We start from the raw sequence: 9,724 nt of genomic DNA, 5'->3' as shown, positions 1-9,724 counted from the left end.
ACGTGTGTGATACCTCACCAGACACATCCATGAAGTGGATGCCTTAGAGACACAACACACGCCACATGCTAAAAAGAATGTGCGGTATTTCTGCACCCCAAGGACCCTTCCCAATTTCTCAGGATCGAGACACACCACCACAATCCCTCCAGGTGCCCATGTCTCCGGAGAATGGTGAGCCACTGTCCACAGCAGCCTTAAATAACTATTGGTAAGATGATCACTAAGCTCAGTGTTTCTTTCTTTCTCTCTTTTTTTTTTTCCCCCAAAGATTTCATTTATTTATTTATTTGACAGACAGAGATCACAAGTAGGCAGAGAGGCAAGCAGAGAGGGGGTGGACGCAGTCTCCCCAGTGAGCAGAGAGCCCGATGCGGGGCTCAATCCCAGGACCCTGACATCATGATCTGAGCCGAAGGCAGAGGCTCAACCCACTGAGCCACCCAGGTGCCTCTGCTTCCTTCTTTCTAAGGAAGTTTTTCTCAAGTCCATGTGCTGCTCCCCCTCATGTTCATTTTCATCATCTTTATCAGAAGAATAGTCCTCTCTCACCTGGTGGACCTCAACAGTCTCCCGTATCTGCCTCTCAAAGCCACTGTTGCTCAACTCAATAAACCATGCTCAGAATGGGTATGCAAATTAGACGTTTTCTTTTAATGCCTCCTTTCTCCTAGATGAAAATCCTTAAATTGTCTGAAACGACTGTTGAGAGTCATGATACAAATTCTTCACCTAATCTGTAAGACCTAGCTAATTGTCATCCGTACTTCGATCATGCCGAAGTCCCTTGCTCTTGGCATACAAGGTACATGGGGTTTCCTTCAGTTCTTTGTATGTTTTCTGTTCCTTCCTGCAAATGGTGTCCAGACACACTTTTCTGTTTACCTAAAACACCCACTAAGGCTGGCAAACTTCCTCCAAAATGCTCAGGGAGCAGCCTAAGCAAAGGGAAGCTTTCCACAGTCCTAAAACATGCTGTCCTGAGTTCCTCAGTGCACCAATCCACGCGACTGCAATTCTACCATTATTTGTCTGACGTCTGGATTCCCCACCGACTTCATTGGAGCAAATACCCTTGCTGTTCACCACTGTGTCTAACACACGTCAGTGGTGCCGAGAATACACTTCACATACTTGACAGTAGGAGATCCATGGGTGAATGAATGTTCTAGAAGACTGTCAGTAGTTGGGTGAATTCTACAACTTCCTCGAGCAGGAACAGCAGAAGCTGGAGATATGAGGGTCCCTTTTTAAGAGCAAAAAGGGACTGAGGGTTGGAAAACAAGATGCTAGAAGCACACTGGTGTTCACAAGCCACAATGGGTGGTTTTCAAAAAGATAAGCATGCATTTCAAAACCAGAAGAGAGAGAATGAAATATAGAAAAATGGCTCACAAGTCTTAGGATAGTTTTCATGGCTCTGGTCTCTGGGGATATTTGGGAGGATTGTCTAGTGCTGAGAATGTGTTGCACTTGCTGTTGGTGCCTGTGAAGGAAAAATATCATGTACCCACTGGCCCATATCATGAATCCCAAGCAAGTAACAGCAACAGAGGTGAAAATAATTAAATGTGTTGATTCTGTAATTGCATTAATCAACCAATTAGGGCAATACCCCAGATTTTATTTCACACTGATATTTCTGCTAGTCTTTGGTCCAGTTTCTTTCATGGGAGCAATGCTATTTATCAGCCAATGAAACATCCAACTTGGGACACATGGTGAATTAATGTGCTTTGGGGATTTGAATTTGAGTTCTGCCCATCTATAGTTTGTAGGGTCAATACTCGAGGCCCGAAACCACCCAAAAGACAGGTGATGCTAAGAGAATTTCCCTAGGCAACTCTGAAAATAAAAGATAAGTTTATGTATGACATCATATCGGAAATATTTCAACCCAAAGGTTACCATTGTCAAAGGGATTCCTCCACAAAGAAGGATCAAAGTATTGGCTAAAGCAAGATGGTTGATTATTTGCATTAATGGTCTCAATCTAGGTCTCCTAAAAAGAGAGCAGACATGACAACAGAGTAAAGCATTACCCACAATCCTTATTCCAGTTTGAGCAAGGATGACCATACCTATTGTCAAGTTAGCAAAAATCATTGCTTCGGGGACTGAAGGTCATGACTGAGGTATGATTTTGCTCAGGTCCGTAGCACCTGGAGAGAAACAGAAAGAACACATGAGTGTCTTCAAGTCAAGTGAACTACAGTTCTTACCATAATTTCTTTAAAAACTCCTTTCTGGGAAACCTATCCTCTTGTCATGCACAAAAATCCTAACCCTGAAGTTTTCTTTTCTCCTCATCACCTACTATATCTCTTGTGGTACTTATAACAACTGAAATGATCTTATTGGATAACCTTATTTCTATCAAAGGAAGACCATTTCCTCCAAAAGAACTATGAGAGCCATGAAAGCAGGGGTCTTGTCTCCATGTTTTCAGTCCATATCCAGGGTCTAGAACACTCTGTTACTAGTAGGCAGTCAATTAATATCTATTACATGAATAAACAAATATGAATAGAGTCATTATTTTCACGCCAAAAGTCATTTCAATATGTTCTTTACATTGACAGGTTTTTTAACACAGAATGCATATCCTCCACGTAATTGTTAAAAATAGTGCATTAAGGGGCGCCTGGGTGATTCAGTCAGTTAAGCATCTGTCTTCAGCTGAGGTCATGATCACAGGGTCCTAGGACTGAGCCCCCATCAGGCTCCCTGCTCTGTGAGGAGTCTGCTTCCCCCTCTCCCTCTGCCTGCTGCTACCCCTGCTTGTGCGTTTTTTTTCTCTCTCTCTCTCTGTCTGTCAAACAAATAAATAAAATCTGTTAAAAAATAATGCTTTAAGTTCACTAATTGTGTTACTTGAAACTGCATGTTCTTGCTTGATTTGAGCATTTGCTTGGTTTTGTTTATGTAAAAGCCTAATCTATCTGAGAGATAGGTATTCAAGTAGCTTATGTTGCACTGGATCCTATCAAATACCCTCTGTCAAATGTTATGTTTTTATAAACCAATGTAATTTTTTGTCAGGGAGAGAGAGCATGCACAGGCAGGGGGAGCAACAGGCGAAGTAGAAGCAGGCTTCCCACTGAGCAAGGAGCCCGATGTGGGACTTGATCCAAGGACCCTGGGATCATGACTTGAGGTGAAGGCAGACACTTAACTGAGCCACCAGGTGTCCCCCTATGTAATTTTTTAATACAACTCTGAATCAAGGACCTAAACTGGATGAGCAGTATATCTTAATAATAATACAACATTAAGGAAGATATATTCCGAGACTACCCACGATTAATATGACAATGAATATTAGAAACAATCTCATTTCAAGGGGGGAAAATGACTAACGTGAACTCATGCACACAATTCATTATTTTTCTGACTTGGTCAACAAAATGGCAGGAAAAAGTTATTTCTCTTTGAAAATTAGATCATTTTTATGTGTAACATTTGAAGAGCATGCTGAAATATTTTAGAAGTAATAAGATAGTAATTTGCTTAAATGTTACACAAGTATGCAAAAATTTAAAATATAGGGGCACCTGAGTAGCTCAGTCATTAAGCCCCTGCCTTCAGCTCAGGTCATGATCCCAGGACCCTGGGATTGAGCCCCGCATCAGGCTCCCTGCTCAGCGGGAAGCCTGCTTCTCCCTCTCCCACTCCCCCTGCTTGTGTTTCCTCTCTCACTGTTGTCTCTCTCTGTCAAGTAAATAAATAAAATCTTTTTAAAAATTTAAGATATATTATGAATAAACACTTTTCAAATCTTGGAACCAAACTAGATCAGTAATGTGCTAGAAATATAAAAGTAAAAAAAAATAATAATAAATAGCATTTAAAAAGTCTTGAATGAGTGGAATTCATCGCATGTTCCTGGATGGGAAGATATAATGCCTCAAGATTTGAAACTTCCTCAAAGGTATAGATTCAACTCTTGAAACTTCTTCAAATGTGTAGATTCAGTTCAATGTCAGTCAAAATAGCAAGACAGCTTTGGGGAGAATTGGGAAATTAATCTCGAAATTTAGCTATAATTGTACAAGAAAATCCAAGTCATTTTCCCCAATACTTTATTACCAAAATTTTCAAACATACAGAAACTGATTCATTTTTTTAAAATAATAATAACAATGGATTGCTTACCTGATTTCCTAGAACTTATTACAGCAATTAAAGTGTGGGTACAGGGGCACCTGGGTGGCTCAGTGGGTTAAAGCCTCTGCCTTCGGCTCGGGTCATGATCCCAGAATCCTGGGATCGAGCCCCACATCGGGTTCTCTGCTCAGCAGGGAGCCTGCTTCCTCCTCTCTCTCTGCCTGCCTCTCTGCCTACTTGTGATCTCTGTCAAATAAATAAATAAAATCTTTAAGAAAAATTTAAAAAAAAATAAAGTGTGGGTACAATTGAAAACCAGTCAAATATATCAATGGATCAGGATGAAGTGTCCAGAAAAAATTATAAATATGTAATTATTATGTAATATTAAAAATTATAAATAAATAGAATTATTTATAATTCTATAATATGTCTATTATCTATAGATTATAATTATTGGTATAATTATCAACTATAACTATTAATATAATTATTAACTAGAATAATTCTATTATCTATAGAATCTATAATTCTATAATACATAAAATTATTAAAAATTATAAATAAATAGAAAATTCAACAAATTAGAAAACAGCCATTTGGTATGAGGGAGCAGAATAATTGGTGGATGATTTGGGAAGTATAAAGTTGCATTGTCAAATCAAATATTAACAGTCAAATAAATTTCAGGGAAAAGGAAAGAGCAGGAACCAGACACATACACGCAGATAGAAATAGCAGCAGACGGGCGCCTGGGTGGCTCAGTGGATTAAGCTGCTGCCTTCAGCTCAGGTCGTGATCTCAGGATCCTGGGATCAAGTCCCGCATCTGGCTCTCTGCTCAGGGGGGAGCCTGCTTCCTCCTCTCTCTCTGCCTGCCTCTGACTACTTGTGATCTCTATCTGTCAAATAAATAAATAAAATCTTAAAAAAAAAAAAAAAAGAAATAGCAGCAGAGGTGCTGCTGACCAAGGGAATACGGCGGCTGCTGATGAATTCTGTATAGGCTCTGTGCTTGAGCAAAAAAGTGTGAAAATGGCTTCCTAAAGTCCATGTCCCCCAAGGTTCGGTGAGATTGAACCAAATCCTTAAGACCCTGTGAGCACTGACCCTGTGCTAGCCATGGTCCTGATCGGTCATATTTGCTTTCAGGATTTTTATGTCCCTGGAACAGAGAGCAGAAAGAAGGATCCACATCAGATGTCTGACTGTAAGAACAATATACCACGTCTCAGAATTTTGGTTTTGGTTCCAAGTATGCTATTGCAAATGAGAACCCAGCTGTGAGATAGTCACGGGTAAGCATGCCTTCTTCCGTAATTGGGTCTGGCATGTGTTCCAAGGTGTATTATTTTGTTAAAAGATCAGAACCTACAATAAGATATAATTTTTTGGTGTACCAATCTAATTAAGATGCAGACAATGTTTTTAAATTTTTCATGCTGTGCACACGTAGCACTCTCCCATATAAATAAATTACCCAAATTCAGTCTCATTCGGACAAGGTCCAGTGGAAACCGAAGATGTTAATATTTATTTAAGACATTCTAATATTTATTTAAGACATTCTATGTTATGCATCAGGCCTCTAACTTTCCCTATTATATATTTAATTCATTTTGATTCCACACTTAAGGAATCTCAGACTAAGGTTTAATCAAAGAACAGAAGTAAAAATTGGGGCAGAACTAATGCAGAGAAAGAATCAAGGAGACACTGTAGGCAAGTGGGCAAGGGGAAGAGAATCTCCAAATGATTAGAGAACATCCTTTCCCAGTAAGGCAGGCTCTACATGTATTCTTGTGTGTACTTGTGAAAAGGCAGTATTGTCCAGATGCTGTGCAGATTCCCATCTCTGAATATCCACCCCTCTTTTCTCCCAGTTTCTAAATCTGAACTAAAACTCCACTCACCTGAGCAACCTTTGTTAGAAGACGGTAAACCCAAAGTTTACCAGATTTGTCATGGGAGGGAAAAGCTGAACCCTCAGTTACAGGCTTGGTTTTACTGACCTAATCTCTTTAGAGCTGTGATTATTATGTTATTTCTAGCATCAATGACAGTGTCTCCAAGAAAAATCTCTAAACATTTTTTTCTCAGCATACTAATTACCCAAATTAATTATCAGTGTTTCAAGAGAATATCGCAAGATGCTATCAGAGGGAGCAGGAAGAAAATATTTTTCTGTGTTCCCTACCGGGATGAGGTCAAATAATTGTGAGGTCATTAAACAGTGAGGGCTTAGAGAATAACATAGGACTCTGCCTTATCTTTGGAAAATCTCTCACAGGCCTGAATGACTTCCACCTATCAAAGGTTTGGTAGGGAAAACAAGAGGCCTTCCAAGGAAGGAGCATGCAGGATATCTGAACAAGACAGAAGAGGGGCACCTGGCTGGCTCGGTTGGAAGAGTGTGTGACTCTTGATCTTAGGGTTGTGAGTTTGAGCCCCACCTTGGGTGTAGAGATTACTTAAAATAAATACATGAAAATTTAAAAAACTAAATAAACAAGGCAATAGGTATTGACAGAGACCCATTTTAAAAGACAAAACAGGGATGCCTGGGTGGCTCAGTGGGTTAAGCCTCTGCCTTCAGCTCAGGTCATGATCCCAGAGTCCTGGGACCAAGCCCAGCCTGGGGAACTCTTCTCAGCAGGGAGCCTGCTTCCCCCTCGCTCTCTCTCTCTGTGCTGCTCTGTCTACTTGTGATCCCTCTCTCTCTTTGTCAAATAAATAAATAAAATATATTTTTAAAAAAGATAAAATAAGTGCAATGGGGCTGTGTGACAGAAGGCCAATTTACTATGCACTCAGTGTATGGGAGTGAGGCAATGGAGGGGAGTACAGATCACTCTACCAATAAATGTAACTGTGAGAGAGTCACCAGAACTTCATGGGGAAGAGAGAGAGTTTAAATACTGATGGGTAAGAGCTGGTAGATTGGATTTGTTGGATTACAGTAAAGAGACATATTTAATATTAATTAAATCAAAGCCCATTACTAAGTAAGAAGAAGGAGGAGGAGAAGAAACACTGGACCAGTGCATTAGCAAAAAAATTAATCTTAGGGGTTTTTTTTTGTTTTAAGATTTTATTTATTTATTTAACAGAGAGAGACACAGTGAGAGAGGGAACACAAGCAGGGGTAGTGGGAGAGGGAGAAGTAAGCTTCCCACTGAGCAGGGAGCCTGATGCGGGGCCCAATTCCAAGACCCTGGGATCATGACCTGAGCTGAAGGCAGAAACTTAACACTGAGCCACCCAGGCGCCCCTAATCTTAGTTTTAAAAAGGAATTCATCACTTAACATAAGTGTAGGAAAAAAGAATGGGCATGGGGCACCTGGCTAGCTCAGTCAGGGGGGCATTTGAGTCTTGATCTCGGGGTCATGAGCTCAAGCCCCAGCGGAGTATAGAGATTAGTTAAATAAATAAAACTTAAAAAAAAAATAGAATGTGTCTAAAGTGAGGATCATTCTGAATTGTGGAAGGAAACACAGGGATTTCTCAACAGATCACTTCAACCTCTCTATGATGTAGGAGACAAGCATATTTTAAAAGGGAGGAAGAAGCATAAAGATCTGAGGATGGCTGAGAATATTTGAAAGCCCAGCAGCAGATAATGATAGAAAGAGTTGAAAGATGAAACAGAAGGGATCTGCTGGGCAGAATCACAGGAGGAATTCAGGCTATTTCCAATGAAACATTTATGCTGACACCAGTCTACCAAGTTGTGTATTCAGCTGTACAAAATTGCCATAGTTGTAGACACAGGGGGAAAATGGACACTAGATTCAATTAATGCTGAGGTTTTTCTAGGTCAGGGTGATGAAATAAGAAAAGAATTAAGGATAGTGGTATCAACAAAAGACTGACCAGCAAATTACAGAGAGAAAAAAGAAATATTGGGATGAATTGATATGACAGAAAAAAGAGTATGTGGGGAGCCCAGGTGGCTCAGTCAGTTAAGCATCTGCCTTCAGCTCAGGTCATGATCCCAGGACCCTGGGATTGAGCCCCACCTTGGGCTCCCTGCTTGGCAGGGATTCTGTTTGCCCCTCTTCCTCTCCTCCCTCCCTCACTCATGCCCTCTCTCACTCTCCCTCAAATAAATAAAATCTTAAAAAAAAAAGAAAGAAAGAAAACTAAGAATATGTATGTAATAGGCTCTAGAGACGATAAGAGAGAATAGGGAGCTATGCAGAAAAAGGGCCCCAGAAATCTGCATGGGATTCCACCAGAGTCTTTGCTGAATACTAAATTGTATGTGCATAGGGTGAAACTCCATAAGGTCACACATACAAAAGATAGGTATCTATGAACTAAACACTTCCCAGAGCTCATTCAAAGCTGGAAGGTGTTCAAGTTATGACCAGCCCAAAAGGAGAGATCAATGGAAAAGAAGATGTGGGATCTATACACAATAGAATATTATGCAGCCATCAAAAAACTTGAAATCTTGCCATCTCAACGACATGGATGGAAGTAGAGGCTATATGCTAAGTGAAATAAGTCAATCAGAGAAAGACAATTATCATACGATCTCACTGATATGAGGAATTTGAGAAACAAGACAGAGGATCACAGGGGAAGGGAGGGAGAAATGAAACAAGACAAAACCAGAGAGGGAGACAAACCATAAGAGATTCTTAATCTCAGGAAGCAAACTGAGGGTTGTTAGGGGTAGAGGGAAGGATGGGGTGGCTGGATGATGAACACTGGGGAGGGTATGCACTATGGTAAGTGCTGTAAATTGTGTAAGACTGATGAATCACAGACCTGTACCCCTGAAACAAATAATACATTATACATTAATGAAAAAAAAGATAAGATAAAAAAGAAGAGGAGGGGCACCTGGGTGGCTCAGAGGGTTAAAGCCTCTGCCTTTGGCTCAGGTCATCATCTCAGGGTCAGCTTGGCAGAGAGCCTGCTTCCTCCCTCTCTCTCTGCCTGCCTCTCTGCCTAAAATAAAATAAAAAAAGAAGAAGAAGAAGAGGAACAAAAATAAGAAACATTAATGATTTCTAATCAGAATTTACACAGACCCTAAGAGAATTGAATTATATTTTTACAGAGCTGAAAGGGGGAAAAACTGTCAACCTAGACTTTTACACCCAAAAAAAATATCTCTCTCAAAGGAATTTAAAGACTTTCCAACTAATAAATAAAAACAAAGACTTTCTCTGATGAACAAAAACAGAATTTATCACCAAAAGACATTTACTGGAAGAAAAGTTAAAGGAAGTTCTTCGAATGGAGTAAAAATGATAGCAGATGGAAACCTAGATTTACACAAATAAATAATGTGTGCTGCAAATGGGAAATGCATAGGTAATATCAAAGGGGTTTTTCTCATCTTCGATTTCTTTTTTATTTTTTTTAATTTTTTAAAAGATTTTATTTATTTATTTGACAGCTAGAGGTCACAAGTAGGCAGAGAGGCAGGCAGAGGCAGGCGGGAGGGAGCAGACTCCCTGTTGAGCAGAGAGCCCAATGTGGGGCTTGATCCCAGGACCCTGAGATCATGACCTGAGCCAAAGGTAGAGGCTTTAACCCACTGAGCCACCCAGGCGTTCTTCAGCATTGATTTCTTAAAATATTATTTTTATTTTATTTTTTA

General features: G+C 40.1%; 1 pseudogene; it reads right to left on the bottom strand.

The window, feature by feature from the left end:
• Positions 1-500: 500 nt before the first annotated feature.
• Positions 501-6,095, bottom strand: LOC116578843 (annotated as a pseudogene).
• Between the last annotated feature and the right edge of the window lie 3,629 nt (positions 6,096-9,724).

The sequence above is a fragment of the Mustela erminea genome, chromosome 19 (genome assembly GCF_009829155.1).
Source record: "Mustela erminea isolate mMusErm1 chromosome 19, mMusErm1.Pri, whole genome shotgun sequence".
Classification (NCBI taxonomy): domain Eukaryota; kingdom Metazoa; phylum Chordata; class Mammalia; order Carnivora; family Mustelidae; genus Mustela; species Mustela erminea.
This window is presented reverse-complemented; position numbering and strand designations above follow the sequence as displayed.